The 16439-nt window shown below is 45.5% G+C and overlaps 1 protein-coding gene across 11 annotated transcripts in view; it reads right to left on the reverse strand.

Moving 5' to 3' along the window:
- ROBO2 (roundabout guidance receptor 2) overlaps positions 1 to 16439 on the reverse strand; it is a 1061828-nt gene that overhangs the window by 875752 nt on the left and 169637 nt on the right. The gene's annotated exons all lie outside the window — the stretch shown is intronic.

Genomic DNA, 16439 nt, shown 5'->3' on the forward strand with positions numbered 1-16439 from the left:
AAATTAGAAAACAATTGACAAGCAGAAGAAGCTGTGGACTGAATGTGAAGATCAAAGGAGATGAGAAACAATATAACCAACATACAGATAAAAGAATGCCAGTCACTGGTGCCCAGGAGCTGTAATGCAGAACAAGCTCCTAGGACAGCTCAAAGAGTGAAATTCTATTAATGTTGGATTTTAAAATATATCCTGAGCAGGGCTGCTGCAGAAAGAGTAAAGCAAGGCCATGTTAAACAGAGAATTTATCCTCCTCACAGTAATAGAGCCAATGCATTAACAAGTTAATTAGGAAGGGAAAAAAAAAAAAGGAAGTAGAAAGAGTAGATGTTCTTCCTAAAACACAGAGAGATTGAAATTAAGTTTTATGTCATTATTATCCAAGAGGCTTTTTTCTCAAGACACCAAGCACTGAGTCTTTGCCCTGATACATGGCAGGGTCTCTGTCTCCACACACTGCACCAGGAGGCTCCACCACCAGCTTTAGAGAAGTTCCTTTATAACTCTGCTACAATTCAATTCTTCAATTCCCACAATCCTGGTCTTTAAAATATATTTTTCCTTCAAAACAATATTCAACAGCATGAAGAAATTGACATAAGTTGTTGGGGTTTTAGTTTAGTCTTAGGTTTTCCTGTTAAAGGAATTTTCTCCCATATGCATGTTGCTAGGGGACAAATAGCTGTACTTAAGAAAGACAAAAAGGGGAGTGGGGCGGGCCTGGCTACTCTTTTGTCTACACCTGGGTGTGGGGACAGTTCGCTCTGAGCGTCCCGAGAGAGAAGCTGCAGAGAAAGGAGCTGCTGCTGCTTTCTTTTTGGCCATTCTTTCTTCCTGCTGGAAGCAACACCGGGACCCCAAAAGCCGCTTTCCCTGCCCTGCTGGAGACCGAGCTGTGGCTGTCCTGCTCCGCTGCTGCTTCGAGCTTTCGCTACGCTGTAGCCCTGCTCGCCCTGCCTGCCTGGGCCTCCGTGGGGTTCTCCCATCTGGATACATCTCGCCTGCCACCCGGGATTTGCGTTCGTCCCTGCCGTTCCAGCCTGCTGTTCCTGAGAGCCCGGGATCAGCTGCCCAGCGGTTTGTGAAGCCTTTGTCCCATCCCTTCCCGGGATCCCAGGGCACCAGAGCCGCGGGTTTCCCGAGCTCGCTCCGGAGCGCCCCCTGCAGCCGCGGGGGAACCATCGCACCTGCCCTGCTCACCGGGAGCCGCCAGCGCCCCTGCCGGCTGCGAGCGGAACTGCACCCGAGGGGAAAGGGCCCGACAGCCGAGAAGGCTGGCACTGGGTTTGTGATTGCTGTTACTGCCAGAGTTGTTGTTGTTTTGTTTGACTGGTTATATATATATATATATATAGAGTAAAGAACTGTTATTCCTATTTCCCACATCTTCGCCTAAAGGCCCTTGATTTCAAAATATAATAACTTGGAGGGAAAAGGGGTTATATCTGCCACCTCAAGGGGGGCCTCTGCCTTCCTTAGCAGATACCTGTCTTTCAAAACCGAGACAGATCTTGGCGCCCAATGTGGGGCCTGAGGGCATTAAGAGATAGAGGTGAAAAAGGAATAACAGTTCCTCGATAACTTTATTTTGTGTGCTGGATATTGGAACCTTGTTAGGCAGCACTATGTGGTCTAGTTTACCCTGGTTTGGGTGGCATGTAGCCATGGCTATATTCTTCCCCTTTGCAGCTCCTTACTTGAATATGGGTCCTCTGACTAAGGCTACCATTGCTGTTATCCAGCTTGCGTTATGGGTCGAGAAGGTGAGGAATTCATGGGTTTTTAACTTCCTCCGGAATGTGGGCACATGGATAAACAGCTATCACACACTGAGCACATGTTTTTGGGGTTATGTTAACAATGGTACCTTCTGTGAGGAAATGACACCAGGGGAAGTTTTCTCCCAACCCCTCAACCAGTTCTTTGGGCCCACCCCATCAATTTTCGAAGGGTTTAAATTCCCTCTGAATACTAACCATCTGCTGCTGATAGGCCTACTCTATTTAGCATTCAAAGATAAGTTGAGATTGGCTTGGATATCTACCCGGACACCAGCCCCAGAGACTAGAGATCCTGCCCCAGAACCTGACATGGCCCCAGACACTAGAGATCCTGCCCCACAGCCAGAGCCTGCCACAGCCCCAGACACTAGAGATCCCGCCCCACAGACTGATACTGCCCAACAGTCCACCTCAGAAATGGACTACCCAAACTGGGTGGGGGTACTGGCAAAAGGGATGCAGGAGATGTGCCAAGAGATGGGTCAGGTGCGCCAGGGGATATGCCAGGAGATGGGTCAGGTGCGCCAGGGGATATGCCAGGAGATGGGTCAGGTGCGCCAGGAGATATGCCAGGAGATGGGCCAGGTGCGCAAGGAGATGTGCCAGGAGATGGGCCAGGTGCGCAAGGAGATGTGCCAGGAGATGGGCCAGGTGCGCCAGGAGATATGCCAATTGCTAAGGGAATACACCTCCTCAGCTAGTGAAAAACCCTCTCCCTGCCCCAAAGAGGGTGAGTCCGATGGTGCAGCAGTGGAACCCACGGATGTTACAACCGTCCAGGCTTCAGCTGAACCACAAGGACAACCACAGCCAGCAGCAGTCGCCCCTGTGCAAAGGAGGAAGTATAAGACCAAATCAGTACGACCAGTTAATGATGATGGGCAACCAGGGCCCTCACAACCAGCAGGAGAGCCAGAGCCAGAAGTCATCACTGAGTCCCTGTCGCACGACAGTCTCCGTGCTATGCGAAACGACATTGTGCGAAGGGGGCGTGAGCCTTATACCACCTGGCTGCTTCGGGTTTGGGACCTTATGGGCACAAGTGTGCAACTGGATAGTGGTGAGGCAAGGTATCTGGGGTCGTTGACCCAGGACCCAGGTGTGGACCAGATATTTGTGAGGGAGCCAGGGCCTCTCTCTCTCTGGGAGCGGCTCTTAATGAGTGTGAGAGAAAGGTTCATTCACAAAGAAAGAATGCAGGAGTATCATCATAGAATGCAGTGGAAGACACTCGAGCAAGGGATCCAACAGCTAAGAGAGGTGGCAATATTAGAGGTACTCTTTGGGAAGGATGGACAGCATGATAATGACCCCGATAAGGTCAGGTGCACAGGACAGATGATGTGGAACCTGGCAAGGCTAGGGCCATCGCAATACACCACCTTCATTGCAACGATTGATGCTGACAATACCCGAGAAACAGTGGGCTCTGTTGCCAATAGGCTCAGGCATTATGACAGCATGATCAATGGCCCGCTGAAAGCTCATGTCTCTGCTGTGGTCCAGGACCTCAAAGAGGAGATGAAGGAGATGAGGAAGGAAATGAGGGAGGAGATGAGGGAGGAGATGAGGGAGGAGATGAGGGAGGAGATGAGGAGGGTCAGTGTGGCACCAGTGCGAGTCACAGGCCCCCAAGTCAGAGCCCGTCGTCCCCCTGCTAGAGAGAGAGGGTACACCCCACGAGCTGAGCTGTGGTTTTTCCTGTGTGAGCATGGGGAAGACATGAGAAGGTGGGATGGGAAACCCACCTCTGCCCTGGCAGCGCGGGTGCGTGAACTCAAGGAGGGAGGCACTAACCGAGGGGGTTCCGCTAAGGTGAAGGTAGCCTCAGCCTCCCGTGACCGAGCTGCCAGGTATTACAGAAGGGAGGATGATATGTCGGATCCCCTTGAAGGTACCTCGAGCATGTACGCCCAGGGAAAGAATGATAACCAGGGCTAGAGGGGCCCTGCCTCTAGCCAGGAAGAGGCACGGGAGAACCGAGTTTTCTGGACGGTGTGGATCCGATGGCCTGGCACATCAGAGCCACAAAAATATGATGCATTGGTTGATACTGGGGCACAATGTACTTTAATGCCATCGGGACATGTGGGGGCAGAACCTGTATCCATCGCTGAGGTGACCGGGGGATCACAGCAGTTGACCCTTTTGGAAGCTGAGGTGAGCCTGACTGGGAAGGAGTGGCAAAAGCATCCGATTGTGACCGGCCCAGAGGCCCCGTGTATTCTGGGCATAGACTTCCTCCGGAATGGCTACTACAAAGACCCAAAAGGACTCAGGTGGGCATTTGGGATTGCTGCTGTGGAGGCAGAGGGCATTAGGCAATTGAACACCCTGCCTGGACTATCTGAGAATCCTTCTGCAGTTGGGCTCCTGAAAGTGGAAGAGCAACGAGTGCCAATTGCCACCTCGACAGTGCACCGCCGGCAGTATCGGACAAATCGAGATGCTGTGATCCCCATCCACAAGATGATCCGCGAGCTGGAGAGTCAAGGGGTGGTCAACAAGACCCACTCACCCTTCAACAGCCCCATCTGGCCTGTGCGCAAGTCTGACGGGGAATGGAGATTGACTGTGGACTATCGTGCCCTGAATGAAGTCACTCCACCGCTGAGCGCTGCCGTGCCAGACATGTTGGAGCTCCAGTACGAGCTGGAGTCCAAAGCAGCAAAGTGGTACGCCACTATTGACATTGCCAATGCATTCTTCTCCATTCCTCTGGCAGCAGAGTGCAGGCCTCAGTTTGCCTTCACCTGGAGGGGCGTGCAGTACACCTGGAACCGACTGCCCCAGGGGTGGAAGCACAGTCCCACCATCTGTCATGGACTGATCCAGACTGCACTAGAAAAGAGTGAGGCTCCAGAACATCTGCAGTACATTGATGACATCATTGTGTGGGGGAACACTGCAACCGAAGTGTTTGAGAAAGGAGAGAGAATAATTCAAATTCTCCTGCAAGCTGGTTTTGCCATCAAGAAGAGCAAGGTCAAGGGACCTGCCCGAGAGATCCAGTTCCTGGGAGTAAAGTGGCAAGATGGACGACGTCAGATTCCCACTGAGGTCATCAATAAGATCACAGCAATGTCTCCGCCGACCAACAAGAAGGAAACACAAGCTTTCCTAGGTGCTATAGGTTTCTGGAGGATGCACATTCCCGAGTACAGCCAGATCGTGAGTCCTCTCTACCTGGTTACCCGCAAGAAGAATGATTTCCACTGGGGCCCTGAACAGCAGCAAGCCTTCGCCCAGATCAAACAGGAAATTGCTCACGCCGTAGCCCTTGGCCCAGTCAGGACAGGATCAGAGGTGAAGAACGTGCTCTACTCTGCAGCCGGGAACAATGGTCTGTCCTGGAGCCTCTGGCAGAAGGTGCCTGGTGAGACTCGGGGCCGACCACTGGGATTCTGGAGCCGAAGCTACAGAGGATCTGAAGCCAACTACACTCCCACCGAGAAGGAAATCCTGGCAGCTTATGAAGGAGTCCAGGCTGCCTCAGAAGTAATCGGCACAGAGGCACAACTCCTCCTGGCACCCCGACTACCGGTGCTGGGGTGGATGTTCAGAGGAAAGGTTCCCTCCACGCATCACGCCACCGACGCTACTTGGAGCAAATGGATTGCCCTCATCACGCAGCGCGCCCGAATTGGAAACCCAAGTCGCCCTGGGATCTTGGAAATAATTACAAACTGGCCGGAAGGTGAGACTTTTGGGTTATCTTCTGAAGAAGAAGAGGAGCAGGTGACACGTGCCGAAGAAGCCCCACCATATAACGAGCTACCAGAGAGTGAAAGACAATACGCCCTCTTCACTGATGGTTCCTGCCGAATTGTAGGCGCTAGCCGGAAATGGAAAGCCGCTGTATGGAGCCCCACACGACAAGTTGCACAGGCCACTGAAGGAGAAGGTGGATCGAGCCAATTTGCTGAGCTCAAAGCTGTCCAATTAGCTCTGGACATAGCTGAAAGAGAGAAGTGGCCAAAGCTCTACCTCTACACCGATTCATGGATGGTAGCCAATGCTCTGTGGGGTTGGCTGGAAAGGTGGAAGAAGGCAAACTGGCAGCGCAGAGGAAAACCAATCTGGGCTGCTGAAGAGTGGAAAGACATTGCCACTCGGGTAGAGAAGCTATCCGTGAAGGTCCGTCATGTAGATGCTCACATCCCCAAGAGCCGGGCTAATGAAGAACATCGTAACAACAAACAGGTAGATCAGGCTGCGAAAATAGAGGTGTCCCAGATAGACTTGGATTGGCAACATAAAGGAGAACTGTTCCTAGCTCGATGGGCCCATGATGCCTCAGGCCATCAGGGCAGAGATGCCACCTATAAGTGGGCACGAGACCGAGGGGTGGATCTAACCATGGACAGTATCTCCCAGGTTATCCATGACTGTGAGACATGCGCTGCGATCAAGCAGGCCAAGCGGGTGAAGCCTCTGTGGTATGGCGGGCGATGGTCCAAATACAAGTATGGAGAGGCCTGGCAGATTGATTACATCACACTGCCTCAAACCCGCCAAGGCAAGCGCTATGTGCTCACAATGGTAGAAGCCACCACTGGGTGGCTGGAGACCTACCCTGTGCCTCATGCTACTGCCCGGAACACCATCCTGGGCCTGGAAAAGCAAGTCCTTTGGAGGCATGGCACCCCTGAGAGAATCGAGTCTGACAATGGGACTCATTTCAAGAACAGCCTTATAAACACCTGGGCTAGAGAACATGGCATTGAGTGGGTGTACCACATCCCTTACCATGCACCAGCAGCTGGGAAGGTTGAGCGGTGTAATGGACTGCTTAAAACCACCTTGAAGGCACTGGGTGGGGGGACTTTCAAAAACTGGGAGATGCATTTAGCAAGAGCCACCTGGTTAGTTAACACTCGAGGTTCCACCAGCCGAGCAGGCCCTGCCCAATCCGAACCCCTACAAACAACAGATGGAGATAAGGTTCCAGTGGTGCACATGAGAGGTATGCTTGGAAAAACTGTTTGGGTAAAGTCTGCCTTGAGCAAAGACAAACCCATCCGTGGGGTTGTTTTTGCTCAGGGACCAGGTTGCACCTGGTGGGTGATGCAAAAGGATGGAGAGACCCGATGCTTACCTCAAGAGGACCTTGTTTTAGGGTGAACTACCCATGGCTCTGCACTTGTATCAATATCAGCATGTATATTTGTATATAATTTGGGTAATGCATAGATTTATATGGTTAAAAAAAAAAAAGTTAAGTTTCATGTAACATGTTAGTATGGGAAAAAATTCGGGGTGGATAATGTTGGGGTTTTAGTTTAGTCTTAGGTTTTCCTGTTAAAGGAATTTTCTCCCATATGCATGTTGCTAGGGGACAAATAGCTGTACTTAAGAAAGACAAAAAGGGGAGTGGGGCGGGCCTGGCTACTCTTTTGTCTACACCTGGGTGTGGGGACAGTTCGCTCTGAGCGTCCGGAGAGAGAAGCTGCAGAGAAAGGAGCTGCTGCTGCTTTCTTTTTGGCCGTTCTTTCTTCCTGCTGGAAGCAACGCCGGGACCCCAAAAGCCGCTTTTCCCTGCCCTGCTGGAGACCGAGCTGTGGCTGTCCTGCTCCGCTGCTGCTTCGAGCTTTCGCTACGCTGTAGCCCTGCTCGCCCTGCCTGCCTGGGCCTCCGTGGGGTTCTCCCATCTGGATACATCTCGTCTGCCACCCGGGATTTGCGTTCGTCCCTGCCATTCCAGCCTGCTGTTCCTGAGAGTCCGGGATCAGCTGCCCAGCGGTTTGTGAAGCCTTTGTTCCATCCCTTCCCGGGATCCCAGGGCACCAGAGCCGCGGGTTTCCCGAGCTCGCTCCGGAGCGCCCCCTGCAGCCGCGGGGGAACCATCGCACCTGCCCTGCTCACCGGGAGCCGCCAGCGCCCCTGCCGGCTGCGAGCGGAACTGCACCCGAGGGGAAAGGGCCTGACAGCCGAGAAGGCTGGCACTGGGTTTGTGTTTGCTGTTACTGCCATAGTTGTTGTTGTTTTGTTTGACTGGTTATATACATATATATATATAGTAAAGAACTGTTATTCCTATTTCCCACATCTTTGCCTAAAGGCCCTTGATTTAAAAATATAATAACTTGGAGGGAAAAGGGGTTATATCTGCCACTTCAAGGGGGGCCTCTGCCTTCCTTAGCAGACACCTGTCTTTCAAAACCGAGACATAAGTGATGCAGATTTCTTCAGTTCTCCTCCTAATTCCCTTCTGCTGATCTTCAAAACTCAAAAGCAGATTGCAACTTTAAAAATAAAAATGGAAATAAAATTTCAGCAAAGCACAGAGGTTTTTTTTTTTTTTCCCCAGAGTGATAACAAACAGCAAGAACATTACCCAGATTTTAAGACTGTCACTTTTTTAGAGCAGAAGCCAAAGAGTCTATCAGTGGGAAAAAAATCAAAATTGCAAAGTTGAAAACCAACTTTTGTCCAGATTTTTAAAGGACTTTTTATCCTTCACCGTGATCTGTAACCTTAAAGTATTTTAAGTATGAATCTGTTCATTATTAAACACATATTATTAATCTAAGTTTTATTGAATTTACTTTTACACATAAATTGAAAATTAATTGAATTAAGAGATTCTTGACATCAAAGCAGACAGTAATTCATTAAAACATGTTTTCTCTTAGAACAAACATGCACAAACCCATCTCAAGTCCATGGATAATCAGACAGATAACAATAAATAGCTCAGCCAGACCCATTGCAGGATGATGAATAGCAAATAAGGACTGTAGACAAATTCTCAAGTTTTACCACAATCACCAGCAGTATGAAATCACCGTAACTAGTGGGAACTGCATCAGTGTCACAATTTTTCCTCTGTCTTCATCAGCCTCAGGACTTTTCCATGCTCCCATCTTCAGATCAGTTTTTCCCCAACTGATTTGATCTGTTTCTAGACAAGGACTACCTGGTAAGAACTGTCATCATTGATTATTAAATAGATGTTACCACAGCTAAGACTCAAAAGCAGATTTTCCCCTCATTTGAAGTGGCATAATCCTAGGAATTTCACTGGAATTAATCCTGTCCATAAGAAAGATGCTGAGTACATTCCAGATACTACCCCCAGACACACCCTGATATACAGAACAACACTGCAGTTCTTCTCAAGCAAGTACAAGAGAAAAGACGCAATCTTAGATTTCTAGAAGACACTTAACCAGGGGCATCCCTCAAGGACTATATTCTGTATAACATGCTACTCTTTTAAACCAGAAGCAGCAGATCTCATCTGCTTTCCAGAGAAATGCTGAACCTAATAAGTGAAAAACAGGCTCTCCCTACCTCTTCTCTGGAGATAAAAGAAATTAAGAACACTATCTTGTGGTTTCTTGAAGTAAGCACTAATTACACTATAATTATGATAATGGAATTCAAAATTTCAACATGTCAGTAAGACTTAAAAATATAACTAAAGAATGCTTTTTGAAATACACAATCTAAGACTTGGTATTGTTTTTATTTGGGTGTGTCTGCCACTGCTTTTCACTCATCCAGTCCTGCAGCAGCTTTCTCTAAGATTTCTAAGGAGCCTTTACCTTCATGGAGAAGAAAGCTCGTGACATGCTCAAATAGCATGAAAGTTTTCTTCCAATTTTTCTATAATTAAGCAGAGTAAAATCCTTCAATATGTCTCAAAAACATTTTCTCTAACTTTCAGAAAAAAATTGTTGGATTTTTGGTTTTTTTTTTTTTTTTACGTAGACTTCCACTTCTTCTCCCAATAAAGTTCTAAGCAGTGGGCAAACCATTTGCTCCATTACTCCTATTTACAGAGCTAAGGATCCCTTTTTTCTGTTTTTCCACTGTCAGTACAATGGACTTACAAACTAGGTTAAATTACCAAGCCAGAGGCACTAATCTCAAGCAGTGTGGTAAATCTGTGACTTTTCTCTCTCTAAACTTTCTGAAATTACACAGTGCACTTTTAATGTACAGACAAGGTCCAGCTGGTAGAAAGCTAATTGTTAACTAAAGCAATGTGTTGGAGATGTAAAAGCAATGTAAGGAGAAGCCTCCTCCATGGGGAAGACAGTGAAGAATTTGTTGCTCATTTGCCCCACCACAGACCTGTCCATGCTTGGAACCACAGCAGGAATGTCCCTGGTGATATCTTATCACAAATTATGTGAGCGTGGAAACCACAGGGTTGTGCCCAAGGCTGCAAGAAAACAGGGAGGCTGTGAGGAGTGCTGGTATTCACAGGATGTAGGAGCCCAGAGTAAAGAGGAAGATTACACTTAGGCATACCAAAACTTTGATTTTTGTGAGGGCTGAGTGTCCTTGTCTCCAGGAGCTTTTGCTGAGTGATCAGCATCTCTAGAAACAAAACTGGATTTTGTCTCTCTCGTTTTTTTCCATTATTTTAAGTTTGCTCATGCAATGAAACACAGTAATTAAAAACACTGGTTTTGAGGGGAAATCTTAGAAAAAAGAAAAAAAAATACTGCATTTTACTTCTCTGTGCAATATAATTCTGCAACCGTGAAATTGTTTTACTATTTAGCTAGTGAGGCTGATGCAGTTTCAAACCTAGTAGCATGGACTCAGTGCTAGGAAGAGAGCTAACATGACAGTTCAGCCAAGAACAAGATTTGTGGATTCAGATATCAATGACTGAAAAAGTAATTTCTGTTAAAGATACTCTCACTATGGAACAGAAATTCTAAAACAAGAGCTTTACGTTGTTGTTGTTCAAGCAGCGTTTACCAAAACTAACTAATCTGTAAAAGCATCATACATCCCTGCCCCCCAATTTTGAACACACTAAGAAGTTTTCATGAGGTTATTTAGTAATGGCTCTTGAAAGAAGTAATGTATTCTGAGTATTCCTTAGATCATGCTTTGAAGTAAAAAATCAATAGTGTTTAACTGATGAACAGCATTTTCTTTGAAAATTTGTAGAGAGGGAAAGCCAAAATAACATTTTCTCAGCCATTCTGGTATGTGTTTAAGCCTGTTCATCAGTTTGAAAGTGCATATCTGATCAGTGCTCTTTCAACACCTAAAGGCAATGTACATGTGTTCATTTAATTTGTGGACAAAAGTAAAGAGTTTGCTTGTGCTTGCTGGTTTTCTAATGTCAATGATGCTTTATGGTTGTTCCAAAATCTGTTCAACACACAAAAAAATATGCCAATAACCAAAGGAGAGGAACATGTATGCATGGGGGGATGAAGTGTTATTTAAATATTCCTTCTGGTTTATAACTGTTTGATCAACATATTTTTTAATATGATAGCAAACATTTCAAGCAATGCTCCAAGCACAGGATGTGGACATAGGATTCAAAGGAAGGCGCCACCTTATTAATTTTTTTTTTTTTTTTTTGATAGTCTGGAGCTGCAAGGTGAAGTTATGTGCCAGCTTGAAGTACCCTAAATCGAGCCACAATCACAATCTCTTCGCTTGTGGCCATAGCCCTCTTCTGTACCAAGCTCCCCTGTAACCCGAGAGTGTGCAAACAAAGGGATCAGCTAAATGAATGCCATCCTCTCTTTTCGGGCCAATCCCTACCTGGATCAGCTCCTTGAGCAGGGGTTCCAGCAGATGTACCCAAGCACTGACACCAGTGGACGAGCTGGAGGGAGATCCTGCAGACAGGACTCTTGGAAGTTGAAGGAGACGGAAAACCTGGCTCAGGCTGACTCCATCTGCCAAAGAATGGCAGCCCCTTCTCAATGGTGGCTGGAAACACTCTTCCAGCCTATGTTTTACTCTCTTCTGTTTATTTCTGTCACAGCACTGGTCTGCTCTTAAGTAAATGTTATACTTCCCCCACATTTTCCCCCTTGTGACTGGAAAAGCCACATCATTTTCGCTCCCTTGCAGCTGCAAAGAAAACTCTCACAAGCTTGGTTTTCTATTGCCCCCCATCTCCATTATCTCTGTGTGTATGAGACTGAATACAGGTTGCCAAACTTCTATAAAGTATTTCAAATGTCTTCAAAGGGATGAAAAATAGACAAGCATATATTCCATTTATTCCAACAAAATATGTGCAGGAAGCTTCGTGCATCCCCAGAGTCCTTTTGAATTCAGATTTTACTCAGAAGAAAGTGATGTAAAGGAAGGTGCAAAAATTTGTTAGTTATCATGGGATGGGGGCTAAATCTAGACTTTAAAGAAAATTGATGACTAAATAAAACCCAGTTAATTTCACAGTCACTCTGTAGCCAAATAAATACTCTTTCCCTTTTAAGAATATTCAAAGCAAAACTATTAGAACATCCTTTAGTATATCAAATCACATACTGTGTGTAGTCATATGCTTTATATACTTGCAGTCAAACTAAAACTGCAGATCCACACTTACAGTACTCAGTTTCTAAAATTAGACTTTTAGATCCTTAGCTATGCACAAGCCACCTCCTCAAATATATTGAGCTTCCTCTGAAGTTAAAAAAATTGTGAATTTCTTACTACTCAAAATCAGGTTGGTTCTATGAAACATAGGGAAATACTTTTAGGACCCTGAGTCTGAAACTTTTGGTCAGCCTTTCATAAGCTTTTCCAAGGTAAAAGAGCCTGGCAGCATATTTAATCTCGCATTACTTAAGAAATACTGTTAGTCATACAACATGATAACGTATTAAAAAATACTTCATGCAGTTTATCCTTGAAATTACATAAAATAAATTACTTAAATTAGATAAATGACAAACTATATAAAGTGTTATGCTTAAAATCACATAAAGTAAACAGTGAATCATCCCAGCACAGCTGGCTGTGCTCTGCAAGTGCTGCAACTCCACCACCACATCAAAAGCTCCACATCCAACCAGACCCCTCATGCCTCACAATAACTCACACTGAAGCCCAGGCTACCTGGGTCCATGTAAATGCCTCTACTTTCATTTATTTAACATTTAAACTAGAGTTGGTGTACTACATGCACCCTAAATAATACACGTGCTGATCAGTCTGCAGGGAGACTGAATCTGAGACACACAGCTTTGTATCACAGTCACCAGTAATACCGTGCCAGAGATACTTAAGGTTTCTAACACTGGTACCTTTTGCCATAAAAATGATTAAACTGCAATAGAGCTGAAATTGGAACTGAAATATAAGACTGGATCACTTGCATAATAAACTTTGATTTAGTCATTAAAGAGATTATTGCTTCACTTCCCTGTAGACAGTAAGGACAGGCAACACCCTCATCTAGTTCTGTGGGGTGATGCCCTGTGGTTGCATTTTATTTTTATTTCTCCGATTTGATCATAAGTAAATCAAATCATTCTAAGTTCTGAAAATGGAAATTCTTTCAGTGAAGTACAAAGGAGATCTGAACAAACTAGGTTTTGGGGAGAAGGCATTCTTTAACCTGAATTTCCCAGCCCTAGGTCTGGTCCTTTCCCTCTGAAGTCTTCTCATCTCCAACTCTTCTCCCCAGTCCTAAAGCACCTAAAACACCTTGGGAGGTGTTGCCAGCACTGCTGACAGATTACTCTTGTGCCAGGGCACCCCGGGGTGTGCACAGAGTCTCTGCGTGCTCCTCCTGAGGCTCAGCTCACCCCAAGGACCATCCCAGAGTGGCTCAGTCTGCCACCCCTCAGCTGGGGTGGGTGCTGACCTGGCAAAAGGACCAGATCCTGTTACAGAGACCACCATGTAAAGAGTCAGACCTTTCAAAGCTGCCCAGCAGCCTGAGTGGGCACAGTTTCCCCCACAGGGGAATGTGTGAGTTGTTTCCAAGATGAATAAGGGGTTTATGTCCTCCAGGAGTGGTGGCTGTCCTGATGGTCTCACCCCCTCTCTGAACCTTTTAGTCACACAGCCTTCCACACAGTTAAAAACACATGGGCAGCTTAATTCACAGTCTACAAATTCTCCCAGATGCCCCTGGACAGACACAAAACATATCCACATGCATTTGGCTGGGTACACTCAAACCTTTCCTCCCCCCCCCATATGTGTGACAAAGATACACAACAAAGTGAAAACATTGTTGAAAGAAATTCAGAAGGGGATAGGCCTTAGCAACACCTAAAATCTGCTTTCTGATTTAAGATAAACTCAAAACAATACTTAATCTTCTTTTCCTAGTTTTTTGGTCTCCCTATTATAAATCCTTCTCATAAACTTGAACCATGGTGTGTTATTTCAGTTTAAAGGGGAAAAGAAATTCCAGTTGATCTGTATTTCCAGGTTCTGCTTTTAGACTCCAGTCTATCTTGATCATTAGTTTATAAATCCCAGTTTAAAGCACATTTAGAGACTGCATTCCAATGAATCATTCTGAAAGGTTTTCTGGCATGCAGACTTAAAAACAGCTAGAAAAGAAAACGGCATCTTTATGTTTCTCTGGACCCACAAACAGGACTCATTTCACTCTCTGACATCTGACTTTGCACCTAAATCAGGAGCAGTTTTCTACCCATAAGTCCATTCTTTTAGTTGTATGTGAGTGGTTTTTTTTTTTAGTGAATTCCAAGGAGAAAAATACAGGTGAACAGAGATGGTTTTGTCATAAATACAGAATTACACAGCAAGACCACAGAAAACATGTTCTCAGAGCTTGTAACTCCAGCAATGGAGTTTTCATTAATTGCACCACAAAATGTTCCGGATTCGTTAACTTGTACTGATCGTGACCAGGGCCCACACTGACACACAACCTACTCAGGTACCAACACTTTCCAAAGATGCCTACACTTTGCAGCACCTTGAGACAGGTGGTACGGAAAAGCTAGAGCATGGTCTAGCTCAGCTGTTGCTATCCACCATGCAACTGACTTCAGCATAGGTGATGCTGTGAGTCATACAATGCATTTCCAGCTGCACATATCCAGCTTCACCCTTGCCCTCTGAACAACAGAGCTGGAAGTTGGTATGCAGGTCTCTGGCTGTCTGGAGCCTCTTAAAAACAAAAATTTTTAAAAAACCCCAAACTCTGTTTCCATTTTGGGATGGGCTTCCCAGTGAGCTGCAGTGGAGAAGTTTGCGTGCTGACATCTCACCAAGCGACACCACGAATTCCATGCACACACCAACACAAAAAAACAACAGCACTGAGATATAAGCAAAAGCTGATCCTTAATGGTCAATGGAAAGGGGAGGTGCACACATTCTGTTTTGGAGATCAGAAATGCTCAGACTACATGACATTACAACTGTGTTCTGACAGATCCTGAACTTAGAGCTTTCCCAGAAAGCAGGCATCCTCTTCAAGTCACACAGCTCTCACAGTAATATCACGTATGAAACAAACCACTGGACAGCAGGTATGCCGAGTTTTTGCTGATTCAGAGCTCCGAGTAAGCAAGACAAATTGCTTGTTAGCCTCCTTGAAACAGGTATCTTCCTTATGTTCTGTTTCAGCTGCAAAAAACACTTTAAGAAAAGCAAAAGCCCATATTAAGATATTTTCTGCAGTCAGGTTCATAGGTTATTTTCTACCTATGATAAAAATTCAGCTCTTTGCCTCTGTCTGAGAGTAGGTAAGAGACCAAAGCAATACAGCCCTCATTTACCAGGCTTAATTGAAAATAGGAGAAAGGGAAAAAAGTTAAGAGCATTTCTTAAATCCCAGGAACTTGACAGTGACATATATTCCTAAGTCACATACCTCTGGGAAGAGGTCATGCTGCCCAGAGTAAATAACAGCTTGTAATTTGCAACGAGGATACCCAGCAGCAGCACTGTGAGATACATGTGATAATGTGATTTACAGGACCAGGAAATAATTTTCAGATACATGTGCTGCATTAACAATCCAGGTTAAGCGTCAGCTGCAACTTTTCCCTTGAAGGTACAGTAGATGGAAGACTAAACGCAACAAAAGGAAATGTTGAGGGGGGAGGGAGGAGTCTCTCCTGCTGAGATGTTGTGATAAATTATTAAAACTTCTTTTTAATGTTGATGCTACTCTTTAACCTCAGATCACAATACTGACAGCAGAGAAAAACTGGAAGTGCTATTAAAGCTGTGATAAACATACCATGCTGTGGCAACACTTGTAAAGGGGGAAAAAAAAAGTAAAAAAATCCTGGGGGTGCCTCCAATCAGCAACATCAAGAAACAATCAGGGAGAAAATATCAAGCTATCCACAATCCACAGTCCCTCAGTCCAAATATTTATGAGATACCATTTATGCTCACTGAGCTATATTAGATTATGAGACCTCAATAACCCATGTTTTCCATAAACAAATGTCATGCAAGGAAGCAAAACAAAGTGAACTTTATGAAAAGGCACATTTAGTGAACTGCTCACAGCACACACAGGGTAAATCTTCTCAGCAGTTTCTAACAGAAGAGGAAAATGGATTGCTGCCTTCAAAAATCATAAGTGTTTTCTCAACACAGCATTTTTTTCGATAAAGTTAATACAATTTATCTTTATTAACACATCAACACTGACATAGCCAGTCAGCCAATTAGTGCTGCTAGCAGTGCATTTCACAACAACCATGTACTCTAAAAAAATGTCTGTCTAGTCATTTTTACCACATATACTAACAATTCTGCCCTCAAAATAGGCTTCTTGCTTTCTTTCTCTCTTCTTCTCCAATACTGTAGCCCCCTATGACAGGGGTAACATCACTTCCAATAAAGCCACAAGAGTCCCAGAGGCTCCATAACGAAAAGAACAATCTGAATTCTCACAATCCAAAAAAACCACTAAATTTCTAAATGGCA

The sequence above is a fragment of the Corvus hawaiiensis genome, chromosome 2 (assembly GCF_020740725.1).
Source record: "Corvus hawaiiensis isolate bCorHaw1 chromosome 2, bCorHaw1.pri.cur, whole genome shotgun sequence".
Lineage (NCBI taxonomy): Eukaryota > Metazoa > Chordata > Aves > Passeriformes > Corvidae > Corvus > Corvus hawaiiensis.